Source organism: Triticum dicoccoides, chromosome 2B, assembly GCF_002162155.2.
Source record: "Triticum dicoccoides isolate Atlit2015 ecotype Zavitan chromosome 2B, WEW_v2.0, whole genome shotgun sequence".
NCBI lineage: Eukaryota > Viridiplantae > Streptophyta > Magnoliopsida > Poales > Poaceae > Triticum > Triticum dicoccoides.
Window position 1 is genome coordinate 18,731,686 of NC_041383.1, and position 20,900 is coordinate 18,752,585.

A 20,900-nucleotide genomic window follows, 5' to 3' on the forward strand; every position below is an offset into this window, starting at 1 on the left:
TACGCTCGCCTTTTGCATCCGCGCGTCTGCTTGTCGCCTATGGGCGTCGAGGGAGCTCCTAGTCGGTGCTTTATGCACCAGCCAGGAGTTATGGCGCCCACTAGGCTGCCGCAATGGGCCCGCTCATTAACCACTCGTCATGCAGGCCCTCAGTGCATTTCGTTCGCCGGTTAACGGTTGAAAAATTCGTGTATTCAATAATGTTCCCGGATTTTTAGAAAATGTTCATCAATCTTAAAAAAAAGTTCACAAATTCGAAAAAACTTCATTGCTTTTGGAAAAATGTCATCGATTTTGAAGAAAAAAGTTCATAAATTTGAACAATCTTCATCCATTTTTGTAGAAAAAGTTCATGAATTTGCATTTAAGAAAACAAAAAAGAAAATAAAAAAAGAACAAGAACAAGGAAAGAAAGAGAAAGGAACTAGGAAAAAAAGAAAGAAAAAAGAAAAAAGAAACGAGACCTCTCGATTCACAGCGAACTGAAGAAAAAATAAAATGAAAAAAGGAAGTTAGTAAGAGCAAGCGTGAAGATATACTAGTGGTTGATGTGGTTCTCTGTGAATCGAGGGGTCTTGAGTTCGAAATTGTCGCCCACACCATTTTTGAAGGTTGCTGGAAAGAAAAAACAGGTTAATGGGCCGGCCTAGCTTGGACGGGGTGTGTGCACAGGATGGCGAAGGATTGTCGGGCGCCGAACATGGATAAATCTTTGGCAATGAGCCAAGATACTACATACAATCAAACTGTTCTATTTTTTCCCTTTTGTATGATTGTTGCCACTTTGCTATAAGATGACCCAGGATTTACCCTTCTTTTTGCCAAAAAAAAGACTGCTCTGCTGCAAATGAACCAGATTTTCTACAGGGTCCAGGATTTCATCAGGGCATGTACAATGAGCAACATAAGGTGAACAATTCAATCACACTGGGTTGCCAAGAGCATTTGAGTTGCCATCTCTCCCTACAGTTAAACGCCCGATGAACTTGTGGAAACACATAAAAAAAGTTACAAGCCGAAAATACTCTGTCACTAAATTGACACACTAGGTACAATTGCAAGCTTCTCAACGTAATGCCCTTTCATGTTTCTTGACTGCTTGGACAACTCCGGGTGGCACCTAGTAATATGGAGTGTTTCCAATGAGGATGGTAGACCACACACGGGTAAAGATTGGAGCTCTGAGAAGTGTGATATTTTCAGCACTTTGAGCGATGAAAGACCCCTAAAGTTCAACGGAAATGATGTTGCAGTCACTTTAGGACATCTCTCGATCACCAAATATTTTAGTGAATCAAAAATCTGCAATGAGGATAGAGACTGCAACAACTGGCAGTTGCGTACAGACAACTCAGTGAGCATTGTGCTAACCCCAAATGTTTCTAATTCTGGAAGAGATGTTAAGTTAGGCAGGTCAATTATCTCCAACAAGGAAAGACAAGGTAGAGCCTGGAGAAACCTGCTAAAGTTATAGTCAGTGAAATCGCATCGACAAAACTGAAGCCTTTGTAGAGAAACGAGTGACCCTATTTCTTCAGTAGCAATGACTTGTTCAGACCCAATTATGTTTAAGGATACAACAGCCTTGAGATGCTGCTTATGGAGTAACCCGTTGAAGTGCCCAGAAGTTGTGCAAACATCGAGCTGGAGCTTCTCTGAACTTGAAGAAAAAGGCGCAAGCCTCATGTATGGCATGAAGCATGTATGCTCAATGGTAACTTCACGAGTAGTTGCGGAGAAGGGAGGAATTCCGACCAATTCTGGACAATCCACTAGAATCAATCTTTCAAGGTATGGAAATGAGATCTTGTCCTCTGTTCCAGCCCACTCACACAACTTTGGGAAGTCATCAAATTCAAGGATACATAGAGATGGAAATGCCACATCACCGTTGCCATAAAACTCATGTCCAATTCGGCCAACTCCACATAGCTCCTTCATGTGTAAATCTCTAAGTGATCCCAAATTTCCCAATGGAGGAAGGACGCCCAAACTCCTGCAATTGATAAGGTGCAAAGAACGCACTTGTTGTAGTGACTGTAGCCAACTGGGAGCTTTGGTGCCACAATACCTTCTTATATGAAGTACCTTTATGTCTTGGTGCGGCTTTAAGCCTTCAAGTACCTCCGCGTCAGCAGGAGGAGGGTTATTCCTACTAGCAAAGCTCCATTCTAAATTTAGAGAATTAAGATGTGTTTTCTTATTCAACTTAGCTTTGCATGCTTCTTCATAGCTTGAAACATTTTCTAGACCTTTTATTTTTAGTAGCCCACAAAGACCATTGATGTTCCTCAACTCTTCTAGTTTATGTCCTTCCCTCTTCTCAATGTGGAGCTCAAGTGATCCCTGAAGATTGGCTAGCCGACCAATGCCCACCAATCCTGCAGTATACTTTGTTTCAACAATAAGGTGCCGCAAATTGACCAACATAATAATGCTAGCAGGAAGCTTCTCAAGGGAACATTCCCCGGTGAAGCGCAATGTTTGCAGATGCCAGAGCCTGCCAATCGACTCAGGAAGCCTCTGGATGGATCCATGGATAGAGAGGTAACGAAGGTGCAATAACTCAACAGTGCAATTAGGCAACTCTTTAGAGTTATAGCAACTGAGATCAAGAACATGCAAATGTTTTGACTTCGCCAGGATACCTTTTAAATCCTCTTGGAAGCAACTGGAGGAGAATGGAAGTGATGGTTGGATTAGCAAGGTACGCAACTTTTCTAGCCCGGAAAAGTTTGTGAGACCAGGTAAACTGTTCATGGTGACAGACAGATGGCGCACTGTTGATGGGATGTCACAACTCATGCCATCATCAATACGGAAGCAGTCCTCCTCCACAGCAGATTTTGCAAGTTCATGGAGTAGGCCATGCACCAAGTAGTAAGTCTTGTGTCCAAGCTTGATTTTCTGGAAAAATGAGCGTGAAAGGAGCTGATCAAAATATTCTCGAGCTATGTCTTCCATCCTTTTCTCAGCCTTGCCTTGTGGATGTACAAAACCCTATGCAATCCAAAGGCGAGACAAATGTGCTGGATCAAATTTATAGTCCTCTGAAAACAAACTGCAATATGTGAAGCATCGCTTGAGGTGTCCAGGCAAGTTCTTATAGCTCAAGAGTAGGGCAGAGAAAACAATGCCATTTTGTAACCCTGTTTCCATGATATTTCTCCAGTGCGCTTTGCTCCTTGTTTGTCCTAGCAACCCTCCCACCAGCTTGGCAGCCAAAGGTGATCCATTAGTTTTTGTAGCAATTTTCCTCCTAATCAACTACAGATCTGGATGGACATTCTTACCATCAATGGGAAAAGCATGTTCCTTGAGCAGGGACCAACAGTGATTGATATCCAGAGGATTTACAGTGTACAGCTGTGAGGCACCCAACATGTGAGGTATCATGCGAGAAGTCACCAAAATTTTGCTTCTGTTGTCTGCTGAAAGAAGAGGAGTGAGGATGTCCAGCAAGATTTCATCCTTTCTGTTGCATACACCATCTAGAACAATCAGGCATCTCTTGGATGCCACAAATCGACGAAGCTCGGACTGAAGCACTTGAAAATCCACCATCTTCTTCTCATTAGATCCAACCCACGATGGTTGGGCTGATCTTAAAATCTCTGCTGCGAGCTCCAATTGGTTGGAGACACTGGAAACTGACACCCAACATCTGACATCAAAATGTTGCCTGACGCTTTCATCATTGAATACCATCTGAGTGACCGTTGTCTTCCCAATTCCTCCATCACCAACAAGAGAGAGCATCCTCTCTGGTGAAGCCCCACCGCAAGGCCGGATGAGCATCTGCACGACCTCATCCCTCTCCATGTCACGCCCATACACCGTTGTTCGACGAGTATCATCGACGAAACCAAGCGGCGGCCGAGGTGGATTGGAAAACTGGCCTTCACCCTTGTCCAGGAGAGGGACAAGCCTGCGAGCTTTCTCATTCACATTTTGATCTCCCTGATGACCCTGTTTGAATTGGAGCAGTTCCATCGACACCTCAGAGCAAGAAGCAGCTTGAACAGATGATTGAGAATCTTGTGATGCGGAACAAGGCTGGACTGAAGCCTACGGTACTCAATCTTGTCTTGAATCACTTCGATGGAGTACGTGGCATCTCTTGCTTGCTGCACCAGCGCCTCATGTCGTGGATCGGCGACGACAGATATGAACCAGATCTAGAGCATATTGGTCTTGAGCAACTCCAGCTCGGTGGCGGCGATGTTGGTCCACCTAGGCGCCCATTTACGATTGCTCTGGTCGAGCGACCGGATCTCGTCGGCCAGTCCCTCCATGGCCCGAACAACCAAGCGGACCAGCTCCGCCAAACTAGTGGGATCCAAGCCGGATGCTGTGGCGGTCTTTGGAAACTTCATCATGGATTACCTGGGCTCGAATCAAGGCAAACAGAAAATCTCGATTATTAAACTAATTCTTTTGACAGTATTGAACTGGATAATTGGTTGGCTGTACATTGCAAATAGAAACTTGGGTCTTTTTCAAGTAAGAGAGCAATGCAACATATCCATAGAAATATTTCTGAAGGCAATTTCGGATGCACCAAAATCTCTTCAATACAATTTGTGAAAGCTGTTGAGAATATCTCGCAAAAAAAGTTGTTGACGGTCATATGGTCCTTCGTTTAAATAGAGGAGTTTATCGAGAGAAGTGAGTGCATATCCATTGATGAAGTGTGTCGCGGGCCTTAAAGTGCTTGGCTGTGGGTGTTCGGCCAACGCCATTGATGGCTACATTCGAATTGGGAAGATGCGGTCCTCATGGCGGGTAGTGTTGGAATATTACCCAATTCGAATTGGGATTTGTTTGGCGTTTCTCTTTCTACACATGCAGTTAGGTTTTTCTCTTAGTCTCACATTCAAGACTAATGCAATTCTAGCACAGAAAGGTAAACTTAATTATGAACATGAAAATAGAATAATAACAATTTTATTATTGCCTTCAGCTAACACCATCTTCTTGTGCTAGCCAGTGCCCCTCTCTCATCTAGATTTCACCACCGCTGAAAGGTTTTTAATGTATCCTTCTTCTAGTTTCTGAATTGTTTTCTGTGGTGGTCCATGGAGTGGTGCAGTACCGTTGATTCAGTAGGCGTGGATAGCTTGGAGGCCTCTAATATTTCGATGCTACATGCCTGGGTATAACCTAGCTATGGGAGTCGACCGACTTCACCAAAATCTTCTCTACTTCCACTGCACCGAGTTGATTGTTGGTATAGTCTCGTTACACCTACCTCCATAGTGATCTTGGTTTTGATCGTGTGTGAGTGTTTTACATTGCACATTCCCCTATAGTAAGAAGATTCACACTAGCCGTGATCGAGATCTTTGGACTATAGTACTTGGGGGCACCCTGCCAAGTATTGGAACTCACACATCATGACATGTTGCGTTATATTGCACAACATGAACATCGAGTAGATGAGAGGAATACCAAAGAACTTTTGGTACCCTCCAATGGGGATGTTGTTGAGCCAAAAGCCCAGAACCAATGCAAATAAGATCCAGAGATACCTCGTGGCACATCGAAGGATCGAGAACCAAGAAGTTCATATCTAGCTTCAAGATAATCTTGTTGGGCACTTCATAGCACTCTATTCTTGTGCTTTTATCATGCCTTTTTTACTTGAATTATTACTTCATTAGGACCCTTTCTTGTGTTTGAATTTCAATCATTAAATTTACAATGTTGTTTAATTTTATTAACCTAAATTATCGAGTTTCCACTTAATAATGCAAATACCTAGTTGAAATGGAGTATGTAGCTAGAAGAATTGGCAAATAAACTTTTTTTAGTGAGTTAAATTTTAGGAATTCAGTCAGATCCAGGTTTACTGTAACTACTCAAATTGAGGAGTTTAGGAGCCCGGCTAGAGATGCCTTAGCTGGGGTGCTCACATATTTCCTGAATTTATTTCAGACTTTTTAGCGATATATTTTTAGTAATAAGGCTCGTTCGTAGACTACGAGGTGCCTACAATGACTATGTCAATTTCAGAACCTGCCGACTCAATCTCGTGGAGGTGCTCATATGCAGGGGTAGCCCCACCTCAATTCATGGGTATTTATTTGAATACCCATTATTTTTACCAAAAAATAGGTATACTACATTGTAGACCATGTGGATGTATAAGGGAAAACGAAACTGATACGGTAAATTATGCTAGGTAAGCATTTCAGCCCAAAACAGAGCCTAGCCTATTGTCCAGTAGACCCCCGGTTACATGAGCCCCATCAAAAACCAATAGTTTTTCTTGAAACAAGATGGGACAAAAAATACTTGAAGGATTTCTTGGTTACATTGACTGAAAGAGAATCTTTTCTTGCAAGTTAAGGATGATGATATCATCACTCATTTTAAAAGCATTAAGATCCTGAAGTCATCCTGTAATTTGTAAGCTTTGTTATTATATGTTATTATCTTTACACTATATATTTAGGTGTTGCCACTTTCATATGTTGAACAATTAGTATTTATATTTGGTTTAATTTTTTAAAGTCATGATCAATCTAGCGAGTCTATTATATTGTACTATATCTTTTATGTATTATCCAATTAGTATAAACTAGCACATATGCTCGTGCGTTGCAATAGAAGAAAAAAAATATTGTGTACTCAAATTTGAGAATGGTATGTGCAAGCATCGCCCTCTGTTTTCGCTATGAAGAAAATGATAGTTTTCTCATCCACCAAAATGCCCACCAGCATCCAGACCCGACGGCAGAGAGGCACACGCCGTGATCCTAGGTTCCTCACAGGTATTCGACAATTATGCTTTTGTTCGGTTTTATTAGGCCGGTGGACCACTTAGCCGCGTCCGTATTTTTTCAGACCGGGCAAGGAAGCACGTGCCGTGATCCTAGGTTCCACACATGTCATTGATTCTTATGTTATACTCCTCCCTCAGTTTAGTGTTATTAGGAAATATGAGAGGATCTCTTTAACAACTGATTATGCAACATCTACAGCTTACAGGGCCGGTCCATAGGCCGGGGCAGCGGGGCACCCGCCCTGGGCCCCCAAGAGGTAGGGGCCCCGAACCAGGTAGTACAACGCAGTGTGTTTTTTTATCTCAGGCGGAAGAAATCTAGAGGAAAAAATATAAAAGGGCCTAAGGTGCAACCGTGCAAGTGTAAAGCCCATTAAACTGGTGGACGTACGAGCAATACTCACAAAGAAGTCAAATCGGTTTCCACCAGTGGATCCACGAGTCCCTCGTTCTCCTCCGTATTCGGTGACTCCTCTCCTCCCAAATTCACAATCCATGAACAACGCCGCCGTTTCGGTGTCTTACAGATTCCAAGGGTGCGGCAAGCGATTAATGGATGATCATCGATCCTTCCAATCACAGAGATCTGCATCCTCCATGTAATTCTCTTCCTTAGTTTAATGATTCTAATTCAAATAGCTTTGCTCTCCATCTCTGGCTCTTACTCCTTCAGATCTGCTGACTTGCATATGTCTTCTTATAATCTTCTGCTCTTCATTGGTTCTGAGAAAGCATTAAGGAGATTAGGAGAAGGGGAGATGTTAATTCAATTCATGGTGTTGGCTTCTCATTTGCGCTGACTATTGCGGCATTCGTACAAATTCACATTATGCCATATGATATCCAGGTGCTTTTCTGATCTGTATTGAACATATTTTACGCGCCTTATATGGTGGCATGTCTTGTCAAAAGCATTTTTCTAGTAGTAGTGATGAAAATCTGAGGAAAAACATGTATAGATAAACAAGCAGAATTCCCAAAAAAAAAATTGGTTGACATTTTTTTACCGGATGAGTAGTTCTTTCATGAATCACTACAACTAGCAATATATAGTAAATGTATGAACTTCTCTTGGTCGATAAATACATTGTATAGTTAGTTTTAGAATTCAAAGATAATGGATCTATCTATTCCATCTACTAAATATTTCCTTTGGTTTTGACATACAAAATATTTTCAGTTCATGTGTGTCAAGAAAAAAAACAAGGGCCCCTTGTTGTCTTCCTGCCCCGGGCCCCGTATATATGTGGACCGGCCCTGACAGCTTATAGGAAGAGTGGAAATATCACAATCGATATTGCGACATCTAATCCAAACAACATATCAACAACATCCCTATTCTTTCTTTCCTAGCTTTAGGATCAGATTTATGCCCTACAGAAGGAGTAAATCCGACAACCCTATTCTTTCTTTCCTAGCTTTAGGGTCAGATTTATGCCCTATAGAAGGAGTAAATCCTTGGCGCTATTTTTGATGTTCAAGGGATTTACAATCATGCAACAAGCATTCCTTGTAGGGTGCATGTCTATAGCTCGAGACCACATCTGTATAGTGTCCGCTCTAGAGTCTGCTCTTCCAGCAGCACCCGTGTGTGCTTCAGACTCTTTCCTTTCATATATTTCTACCATGTCGTTCGGAATATTTTCAAGAGATAACCGGGACTGAGTCCTCATCCTCCGCTTATTAATTTTTGAGACAACTTCATAATACCCAGCAATCCGGAAAATGTATAAAAATTAAGAGAATTGGGTGTAAGGGGCGAGGTGGGACAACTTAATAGGCGAATCAACCTTCTATCACACAAACGACACGAGCTAGCTGAACGAACAACGATATTAGTTATACCGTGGAAGTCATGAGCTCCATTCATCGCACTAGCTACTATTTTTGCTTTTGTATGGCTTAAACCGTCCAGGATAGATGGGCTGCTTCATTGGCGCGAGTGAGCCGACTTCTAAGGGCGACGTGCGAAACAGGAAAAATGAGACATTAAAATCGTGTCAAACCTACGGAAACTTTTTTTTTTCACTTACCATGGCAGTGGTGGGCAATTTTCATCGACTATAAGGATAATTGTCACGACGGACGGACGGACAAAGTTTTCAGAGAAATGCACTGTCCTTTATTAATAGGTATGGATTGGTGCTATAATCAGTTATACATGCCAAAACAAGTTTTAGGCTTTTAAAAAATTGGCTTTGAACTTTTGAATACACACTCTTCAACCGCCTCTGTTCATAGGTTGGGATGCACTTGCGTTCATACGTTCATAGAAATAAGTGCGCATGCATGTGGTGAACATCTTGCTGGTACATTACCCTTCTTAAAGAAATATAAGAGCGTTTAGATTATTAAAAATGCTCTTGTATTTCTTTACAGAGAGAGTAGTATGTTGAAGTACTAAACCTTTTCTACACGCAAGAATGATATGCCCTCGCATTCACGAGAGTCACTCGTGGTTAAAACAAAGGGACTAGAGAGATCGATAGAAGCAGAGGGAGTGCTGTAGTGGGCTGGCTTTTACCTCTTGCGTGGTCGTTCTCTCGCCGAGTCGCCGCGCGCCCGTAGGAGGGATGTTGGGATCTCGTCGGCCGAGAGAGAGGGAGCGACGGCGGCCGGAACCCCGCCGAGCCGGGAGGAGATGGAGCAAAACTTGGGTGTATTCTGGCTGGTGAGCGAGACTGCGACACAGTTGGCCTAGGCCTGTAACCATATATGTAAGCTCCACTTTTATTCTCAGTGTGTGCCCCCGTTCGCCGTGTCAAGTTTTTCTTTTTCTTTTCCTTTTAGAACAAGATACAAGCCGTTAGGGTTGAGCGGAGCCTACCAAATGTCAAACCATCTAGGAGTAGTACAAGTCTTCCTCTCCGCAGCGAAGTTTCCAGGAAACGTTGTACTAACTTTTAGCGTGTGGACTGGGTATCTATCTGCTCACACGACGAAGGTGTTTGGAATTTTCGTTCTGCCCCTGTCCGAAGACTTTCCCTGCTGACGTACGAGTTGTGCAAGTGGCGTCTCCGAAGAATGGTTGGAAAAATAAAAGATCAGCGTGGAGACAGGGGCACAAGAGTCGAGCCGAAAACATGACAATGCTCGCGTTGTCTCTGATTTTGCGCGTCGATTTTTTTTGTCAACATAGCACAGTGTTCGTAATTATTGGTTTGCAAGACTTAGTCTTTCGTCCCCGCAAATAAAAATAAAAATGACTTAGGGCTTGTTCGGTAGCTCGCCAGTTCCCATCTTCCGCGTATCCGCGAGCGGAGCTGGCCCGAACGGCCCGGCGCCAGGAAGCCGGCTTCCCGGATCGAACCAGCATCCATGTACAAAAACTAGGAGCTGATGTTTCGTCGATCCCAGAAATCGCAAGAATTGGAGTTCGAGCTATTTACGGCGAGCTGCCACCGTGAAGTGGAAGAAAACGTTTCGTCAAGCGAAGAAAAGACCGGAGCGACTCCCTTCCCTCCCTACCAGGCCAGAAACGAGCTTAATGGGCCAGCCAGCTCCAACTTGGCCAAGTTTGGCCTGTCCTCAACTCCCAATAGGCCGAAATCAACTGAAAAAGGCTGCCAGCCCATGCGTTGCGAGAGAAAACTGGAGCTGGCACACCGAATGGTTTTCTGATCGCTAGCTGTCATTTGTGAAGCTGGCATATGAAACGGGAAGCTGGATTTCACGATTTTCAGGAATTGGGAAGCTGCAGAACAGGCCCTAGTCTTTCATCCCCGCAAAAAAAAGAGAGTTAGTCTTTCATTTTGTTTTGTCGGAGGTCCTTTCCGTCCTGTATGTTCCTCACATCATTCAATACAAATCCGTATGCTGTGGCATACGTTTTGGAAAATAAAATGAAGAGAAAGAAAAAAAACCATCTTATACCATAGATACAATCTCTTAACGCTACCCAACAAAGCGAGCATCAAATCTCCTCCTACACATCACACAGTTAGACACTTCCTCAACTCCTTAATCTTCTTGATGACTCCACCATAATTTCCTCCAACTCATTCAAGTACTTGGTTGAAAGCAGCCTTGCAGTTAGAAGCAACGAAAAGATGTTGAGCTCCCAGATCTTCAACAAGTGTTAAAAGCTTCCCAATAGGCTATAGCTTCCAAAGTTGCGGGATCCACCAGGCCTTAGATGACAAGGGTTGAAGACCCTAGGTATGATCCATCTTGATCTCGGCAGATGATAGCCGCAACTTTGACAGTATGTTCCGTTGAGACACCCGCATCGACATTAAACTGATACAACCTTTAGGAGGAGGGATCCATTTGTCTTGTGGATCAGTTCTAGGAATCGCCAATATTCCATGTGAAAGTTAGGGTCACAGATTTTATCAAGATCTGCGATGAACCATGTAGCAAGTAAAGAAATTGACAACGTACTTTGGTCAACTCACTCGTGAATGAGCTTCCTCCTAGCCATCTAAATAACCCACAAGGTTACATCCATACGAGTCAACTCCTCATGCTAAAGCACCTCCATCATTGAGAATAACCACTTTCTCGCCAATGGTTCTGAAAGTCACCATCATGTGCTCAATCACTCCAGATCCACTAAATCCCACACACGCTGAGCCATAGAGCACTCTATAAGACCATGCCTCCAAGAATCTTGCATGCCGCAGACAATTGACGCGTCATCCATCACCATATTTCTATTCTTCCGAGCACCTTCAGTAGGTAGAGAGAGTTGTGACAATCTCCATAGAAAGAACTTTAGCTTGGCAGGAACATATACTTTTCAAAGAGTCATCCAAGACTTCTCACAAGTGCTATGTGTTGGAAATATGCCCTATAGGCAATAATAAATTGTTTATTATCATATTTCCTTGTTCATGATAAACATTTATTATTCATGCTAGAATTGTATTGACCGGAAATTTAAATACTTGTGTGAATACATAAACAAATACTTAGTGAGCCTCTACTAAACTAGCTCGTTGATCAAAGATGGCTAAGGTTTCCTAACTATAGACATGAGTTGTCATTTGATAACGGGATCACATCATTAGGAGAATGATGTGATGGACAAGACCCAACCATAAGCTTAACATTCGATCGTATCACTTGAGTTTATTGCTATAGCTTTCTTCATGTCAAGTATCTATTCCTAAGACCATGAGATCATGCAACTCCTGGATACCAGAGGAGTACCTTGTGTGCTATCAAACTTCAGTTTGTAACTGGGTGATCATAAAGATGCTCTACAGGTATCTTTGAAGGTGTCTGTTGGGTTGGCATGGATCGAAACTGGGATTTATCACCTGTGTGACGGAGAGATATCTCTGGGCCCTCTCGGTAATACAACATCGTAAAGAGCTTTCAAGCAATGTGGCTAATGAGTTAGTCACGAGATCTTGTATTACGAAACGAGTAAAGAGACTTGTCGGCAACGAGATTGAACTAGGTATGGAGATATCGACGATCGAGTCTCGGGCAAGTAACATATCGCTGGACAAAGGGAATTGCATATGGGATTAACCGAATCCTTGACATCGTGGTTCAACCGATAAAAGATCTTCGTGGAATATGTAGGAACCAATATGGGCATCCAGGTTCTGATATTGGTTATTGACCAGAGAGGTGTCTCGATCATGTCTACATGATTCTCGAACCCATAGGGTCCGCACGCTTAATGTTTGGTTACGCTAGAGTAATATTGGTATATGCATGTTGGTGACCGTATGTTGTTTGGAGTCCCGTATGGGATCAGGGACGTCATGGGGAGCTCCAGAATGTTCTGGAGGTAAATATTTATATATGGAAAGTTGTTTTCAGGATTCCGAAAAAAGTTTTACTTTTTTCGCTATTGTACCGGGAAGCCTCCAGAAGGTTTCGGAAACTTCCAGAGGAGTCTGGAAGTCCACCAAGGGTTCCACCATATCCCAATGGTCAGCATGGGCTGAGGGGAGGTGCTCTAGCCTTATTGGGTGAGGCGCACAAGTCCCTCAAGGCCCATGTGGCTTGGGAGAGGTGGAAAGTCCATCTATGTATGGAAAAGGAGGGAATTGGATTAGGAGTCCAACTCCTCCCCTTTGGTGCGCCCCTAGAGTTTCGAGGGCTGGCCACCACGCCCGTCCACCTATATATAGAGGAGAGGGGGCGCCCCTAATAAGACACACAAGCCCTTGGCCTCCCTCTCTCTCCCGTTACTTTGCAACTCCTCCGTCTTTGTTGTTTCGGTAGTGCTTGGCGTAGCCCTGCCAGAATCACTACACCACCATCACCGTCACGCCGTCGTGCTACCGGCAATCCCATATACTTCTCCTCCCTCGCTTGTTGTATCAAGGTCGAGGAGACGTCATCGAGCCATTCATGTGCTGAACACAGAGGTCCCATCCGTTCGGTACTTCATCGGTTTGGATCATGACGAGAACGACTACATCAACTGCGTGATATATGCTTCCGCTTAATGGTCTACGAGGGTACGTATACACACTCTCCCCTCTCGTTGCTCTGCTTCTCCTAGATATATATTGGGTGTTCGTAGGAATTTTTTTGATCTTCATGCAACGCTCCCCAACAGTGGCATCATTAGCTAGGTCTACGCGTAGATGTGTTGGTGCAATGATAGGCCCCTTACGTATTGGAGCTTGTTGACATATACAGTGTGGGACTTATGTGTGTGCTAGTGCACACGGAGTAATAGGTCCCTGAGATCACGAGGAGTTTGATCAAAATGACGAAGATAATCTCCTCGCGCCGCGCGATGGTTATCACCGAAGAGATTGATAGTAAGAGTGACCCCTCAAAATTGCTAATGAAAAACAAATCATTCGGTGGCTGTCCGAAGAATATGACTGCGCCCGAGGGAAATGAAGGCGAAGCGAGGACGTAGTATTTGTTTCGTTGTTTCTTTTCTCTTCGTTGAGTCATAGGACCATCGTATTATTAAGAGGGGTATAACGTTCAAAACTTTGATTCTCTGATGCTAAACCCAAATCCTATGAAAGATGTGAGAGAAATCTCTTTGTGCTCCGAGCAAATACTTGCCATCAAGAGACCGAGTTCTTCTTCGCTGCAAGTGATTTCCTCGGATCGAGGAGTTAGCATTGTTTGTCCCTCAAGCAATGTTACCGTTGCTCAGAAAATCCGACTGTTGCAAATGTGTCGGTTGATCCGCACCTCATGTCTTTGGCGAGTGGTTTGCTCCTCCTCCAAATCCTTGGCTGCTTTGTCCGCGGCCGCCTTGCTCACCCCCGCCTCCTTCTTGGCTTCGACGAGGGCGCTCTTGAGGGACTCGACCTCGGCTGCGCCAACTGTGAGTAATTTATAACATTTCCAGTCAGTTTACACGACTAAATACATATATCACTCTCGGGTATGAAAAACTTTCACATACCTTGGGTTTCATTAAACCGCTTGTTGATGCGGTCGAGTTCCTCATCGGATAGCCGAAGCTTCCGATTGAGCTCGGCTATCTCTGCGGCCTGGGCAGTAGCCGCCAACATCGAAGCCTGTCCAACAAAGTATATGGCACGTTATCAACCTGTTTGGATCCTCTGTCCGGATTGTCCTAATCCGGACACAGTCTCAAGGGCTACTGTCTACACATGGGTTTCGCCTAACATATATATATACGTGTGCAAAAAAATAAAGCCAGTAAAGAATATTACTTCGCTTACCTCAAAGCCTGTCAATAGGCCGTTGAAGGCTTCGGTCAGTCCGCTCTTCGCGGTCCGAACCTTTTCCATAACCGCACCCATCGGGGTGCGGTGCTCCTCCACGATAGAGGTACGATGCAGTGCCTCCCGCATAGTGTCAGAGGCCTCCGGATTGACAGAGGCCACCGACGAAGCTCCTGCTCCTCCCCCCTCTTTCAAAGGGGGACGTTGGTCCGAACCCGGAGCCGTACTAGACTCCGAGACGGTGTTCGGTGGAGACCCGGACTGTTGAAGCCCCCCACCCTCGATGGTCATGGGGGTCGTTGTGCCCTGCTCTACAGCGTCCGAGGTGTTGTCCTCGGGCGCCTTCTGGACGGTCTCGTCCGCCCCTCCCCGACCAGGAGATGGCCTTTGGGATGACACCTCGGTATCCTCCATGGAAGGGGGGGGGGGGAGGCACGAGATGGCCCATCACTCTCTGCCTCTCTAGGGGCTAGAGAGTTCCCTTCTGAAGTGGAAGGAACCGGGATCTCGCGCAGAGGGCTGAGAAGCATAAAGGGGTTGAGCATGACAAAGGCGGATTAAAGCGATAATTGAATGAGTAAGTTTCTGATACTTACGTTTCGGCCAGGGGCTTTTCCCTTTGGACCGCTCCGGGCTGTGTTCGGACTCCGGGAACTGTCCGAGAGGACCACCCGCCCCTTCTTCGGCGTAGCCCCCTCCAGGTTCTCGGAGGCTGTCCTTTCCCCCTCCTCGTCTTGAGGGGGGAGTCGCTCTCTTCCTCATCATCCGCCTCCTCCTCTTCTTCATCCTCGTCTTCCTCATGGAAGGAGACGGGCTCGGTCTCTCCAGACACAGTTTCTGGAGGCCCTTTACGACTGGGCCCATCCTTGGGCCCCTTGCTCTTCTTCTTGGCCTTCTTATGGCACCGGGACTAGCATCTCCGCTAGCGTAGGAGTGACTGGGTCTTCAGGCAATGGAGCCGGACTCTTGATCCGGTCTAACTTCTTAGTCTAGCCCTGTAACAAAGAGATGGACTGATTAGTTTGGTATAGATCGAATATATGAATATGAACTAAGTATGTCTTCGGAAATATCGAATACTTACTGATAACCCACAAGTATACGGGATAGTTGTAGCCTCTTTCGATAAGTAAGAGTGTCAAACCCAACGAGGAGCTAAAGGTAGAACAAATACTCTATCAAGTCCTATCGGCCACTGATACGACTCTACGCACGCTTGACGTTCGCTTTACCTAAAACAAGTATGAAACTAGAAGTACTTTGTAGGTGTTGTTGGATAGGTTTGCAAGAAAGTAAAGAACGCGTAAATAAAAGCTAGGTGCTGTTTAGATAAAGAAGCAATAAAGTAAATATAGCGAGTGTGGAAAAGTGGTGGTAGGAGTTGTGAAATTATCCCTAAGCAATTGACTATGTTACTAGACCGATAGCAAGTTTTATGTGGGAGAGGCATAAGCTAACATACTTTCTCTTCTGGGATCATATGCACTTATGATTGGAACTCTAGCAAGCATCCGCAACTACTAAAGATTCATTAAGGTAAAACCCAACCATAGCATTAAAGCATCAAGTCCCCTTTATCCCATACACCACAACCCCCTTACTCGGGTTTATGCTTCTGTCACTCAAGTAACCCACTATACACGAATCATGAACATATTGCAACACCCTACAGCGGTACTCCCTCATGCTTGCGCGGCACGGAGGGCACAATAGGACAGCAACATAACCACAAGCAAATTAAACCAATCATAGCAATTCATCAATCACCGGTAGGACAACGAAAATCTACTCAGACATCATAGGATGGCAACACATCATTGGAAAATAATATGAAGCATAAAGCACCATGTTCAAGTAGAGGGTACAGCGGGTTGCGGGAGAGTGGACCGCTGGATATAGATGGGGGAAGGTGATGGAGATGTTGGTGAAGATGGCGGAGGTGTTGGTGAAGATCGCGGTGATGATGATGGCCCCCGGTGGCGTTCCGGCGCCACCAGAAGCAAGGGGGAGAGAGACCCCCTTCTTCTTATTCTTCCTTGACCTTCTCCCTAGATGGGAGAAGGGCTTCCCCTCTGGTCCTTGGCTCCCATGGCGTGGGAGGGGCGAGAGCCCCTCCGAGATTGGATCTATCTCTCTGTCTCTCTCTGTTTCTGCGTTCTCTGGTTCTCCCCCTTCACCGTTTCCTTATATTTGGAGATCCGTAACTCCGATTGGGGTGAATCATTCGCCCAGATTTTTCTCGTAAAATCAGCTTTCTTGCGGCAAAAGAAGAGCATCAACCGCCTTACGGGTGGCCCAGGAGAGTGCCAGGCGCGCCCAGGGGGAGGGCGCGCCCCCTGTCTCCTGGCCACCTCGGACACTGTTTCGCGTTGATTCTTCCTCCGGAAAATCCCAAATATTCCGAAATAATTATCCGTCCGTTTTTATCCTGTTTGGATTCCGTTTGATATTGGTTTTCTGCGAAACATAAAACATGCAACAGACAGGAACTGGCACTGGGCACTGGATCAATATGTTAGTCCCAAAAAAAGCATAAAAAATTGCCAAAAGTATATGAAAGTTGAAGAATATTGGCATGGAACAATCAAAAATTATAGATACGACGGAGACATATCAGCATCCCCAAGCTTAATTCCTGCTCGTCCTCGAATAGGTAAATGATAAAAAAGATAATCTTTGATGTGGAATGCTACCTAGCATAATCTTGATCATATGTCTAATCATGGCATGAATATTAAGACACGAGTGATTCAAAGCAATAGTCTATCATTTGAAATAAAAAACAATAATACTTCGAGCGTACTAATAAAGCAATCATGTCTTTTAAAAACAACAAGGCCAAAGCAAGCTTATCCCTACAAAATCATATAGTTTGGCCATGCTTCATTTTCGTCACACAAAATGCCCCCATCATGCACAACCCCAATGACAAGCCGAGCAATTGGTTCATACTTTTTAACACGCTTCAGCTTTTTCAACCCTCACGCAATACATGAGCGCAAGCCATGGATATAGCACTATAGGTGGAATAGAATATAATGATGGAGGTTATGTGGAGAAGACAAAAAGGGAGAAAGTCTCACATCGACGCGGCTAATCAATGGGCTATGGAGATGCCTATCAATTGATGTCAATGTGAGGAGTAGGGATTGCCATGCAACGGATGCACTAAGATCTATAAGTGTATGAAAGCTCAACAAAAGAAACTAAGTGGGTGTGCATCCAACTTGCTTGCTCATGAAGACCTAGGGCATTTGAGGAAGCCCATCGTTGGAATATACAAGCCAAGTTCTATAATGAAAATTCCCACTAGTATATGAAAGTGACAACATAAGAGACTCTCTATATGAAGAACATGGTGCTACTTTGAAGCACAAGTGTGGAAAAAGGATAGTAACATTGCCCCTTTTCTTTTATTTTTTTCTTTTTTTTTCTTTTTGGGTGGGCTTCTTTGGTCCCCTTTTTTTATTTAGGCTTCTTTGGCCTTTCCTTTTTTTTCTTTTTTCTTTTTTTTCATGGGGCAATGCTCTATAATGATGATCATCATACTTTTATTTACTTACAACCCAATATTACAACTCGTTACTAAAATAAAGATATGACTCTATATGAATGCTTCCGGCGGTGTACCGGGATGTGCAATGATCTAGCATAGCAATGACATCAAAAAACGGACAATCCATGAAAACATCATGCTAGCTATCTTACGATCATGCAAAGCAATATGACAATAAATGCTCAAGTCATGTATATGATGATGATGGAAGTTGTATGGCAATATATCTCGGAATGGCTATGGAAATGCCATGATAGGTAGGTATGGTGGCTGTTTTGAAGAAGATATAATGAGGCTTATGTGTGATAGAGCGTATCATATCACGGGGTTTGGATGCACCGGCGAAGTTTGCACCAACTCTCAAGGTGAGAAAGGGCAATGCGCGGTACCGAAGAGGCTAGCAATGATGGAAAGGTAAAAGTGCGTATAATCCATGGACTCACATTAGTCATAAAGAACTCATATACTTATTGCAAAAGTTTATTAGCCCTCGAAGCAAAGTACTACTACGCATGCCCCTAGGGGGATAGATTGATAGGAAAAGACCATCGCTCGTCCCTGACCGCCACTCATAAGGAAGACAATCAAAGAAACACCCCATGCTTCAAATTTGTCACACAACGGTTACCATACGTGCATGCTACGGGACTTGCAAACCTCAACACAAGTGTATCTACAATACACAACCACCCACTAGCATGACTCTAATATCATCATCTTTATATCGCAAAACTATTGCAAGGAATCAAACATATCATATTCAGCGATCTACAAGTTTATGTAGGATTTTATGACTAACCATGTGAATGACCAATTCCTGTCATCTCTCTAAATTGATATAAGTGAAGCAAGAGAGTTGAATTCTTTCTACAAAAGATATGTCCCCGCTCTAACAAATATAAGTGAAGCAAAAGAGCATTCTACAAATGGCGGTTTTCTATGTGAAGAGAAACAGGCAATCCAAACTTCAAATGATATAGGTGAAGCACATGAAGCATTCTATAAAGCCATACTCAAAAGATTTAAGTGAAGTGCAATGAGCATGCTATAAATCAACCAAGGACTATCTCATACCAGCATGGTGCATAAAAGAAAAATAAAAACTAAATGCAAAAGATGCTCCAAGACTTGCACATAATGCACGAACGAAACGAATCCGAAAACATACCGATACTTGTTGAAGAAAGAGGGGATGCCTTCCGGGGCATCCCCAAGCTTAGACACTTGAGTATCCTTGAATTTTTACTTGGGGTGCCTTGGGCATCCCCAAGCTTGAGCTCTTGCCTCTCTTCCTTTTCCTCATATTGAAACCTCCTCGCTTAGACACTTCATCCACACAAAACATCAACAGAAAACTCGGTAAGATCCGTTAGTATAATAAAGCAAATCACCACTCTAAGTACTATTGCAAACCAATTCATATTTTATTTTTGCATTGTCTCTACTGTAATATAGCTTTTACATGGATTAATCCACTGATATAAATTGATAGATTCATCAAAACAAGCAAACTATGCATCAAAAACAGAATTTGTCAAAAACAAAATAATCTGTAGCAATCTGAACATTAACCATACTTCTGGTACCCCCAAAATTCTACCAAAATTAGGAAAAATAAACAAGTTGTATAGAAATACAGTTCGAAAGGAATCAGACCGTTTGACGTTCCAATTAAAAATGTAAAATCGTGCACTACAGCCAAAGTTTCTGTCCTGCACCGTACAAACCAACAAGCATTGTAAACATCCTAAAGGCAAACCTTAGCACATTATTTTTATAATACAATGGAATTGTACGAGGGGATAATTATTTTTGATAAAAAAGTTTCCGTAATCAAGATTCACAAAGTTTCCGTGAGCATGAACAAAGTTCAAGGAGCTCTCCCACTTCAACAATGCTTGTCTCTCTCACTTTCACTTTCCTTTTTGAAAAGTTTTAGATTACCCTCTTTATTCTTTTTGTTTTAAAACTATATAAAAGCACTCAATAGAAATAAATGACTCTCTAAAACTTCCGGGTTGTCTCCCTGGAAGCGCTTTCTTTAAAGCCATTAAGCTAGGCATATAGTGCTCAAGTAATGGATCCCCCGGATACCAAGGTATATCAAAGTCAATTTTAATTTATAATGATTTGTAATTTAGTAGTGAGCACAAAGTAACATATATCATGCAACAACGAAGTCTAACTCTTTTTCTATGCATCGGCATGTCATAAAATAACAATTCATGCACACATAGTCACTACTAGGGAAAATCTTATACACAGAATGTTACCAGTAGCGCTGTACAAAATCAAACGCTACTGCTACTTAGTAGCAGCGCGTGTAAATAAACCGCGCTACTACTATGACTTTAGCAGTAGCGCGTACAAGCGAAAAACGCTGCTGCTATGTTTGAACTGGGCGCACATGGCTAGCCCAACCTAGCAGTAGCGCGTATACTGGACCAGCGCTACTGCTCCTCTCCTTAGCTGTAGCGCGCTTACGTGTAAGGCGCAGCTGCTAACGGAAATAAAATAAAGTAAAAAACAAGTAGAAAAGTAAATGAAAATGAAAGAAATAGAAAAAGGAGAAAGGAAAAAAAATAAAATGTAAAGAAAAATAAAAGAAAAAAGGGAAAAAGGAGAAAGGAATAGCAGTAGCGGGTTTCAGGAAACGCGTTGTAGCTAACTTAGCTATAGCGCGTTTCAGAAACGCGCTACCGCTAGTTTCACTTAAACAACGGTTTCCCACCCCCCCCGCCCCCGGCCACCACACTTCTTCCTCAAATCCCTCGCCCTCGCCGCCGTCTCCCCAATTCGCCTTCGCCCCACTTCGCCGCCGTCTCCTGCCGGCGTGGACGCCCGCAACCTCATCGTCTCCCCCCGAGGCCGCCGTCATCCTCACCGCCGCCGCCCGAGGCCGCCCTCAGCCTCACCGCCGCCGCCCGAG

At 43.8% G+C, this 20,900-nt stretch overlaps 1 pseudogene; it reads right to left on the reverse strand.

Moving 5' to 3' along the window:
- Positions 1-941: 941 nt before the first annotated feature.
- Positions 942-20,900, reverse strand: part of LOC119360266 — a 34,582-nt pseudogene continuing 14,623 nt past the window's right edge.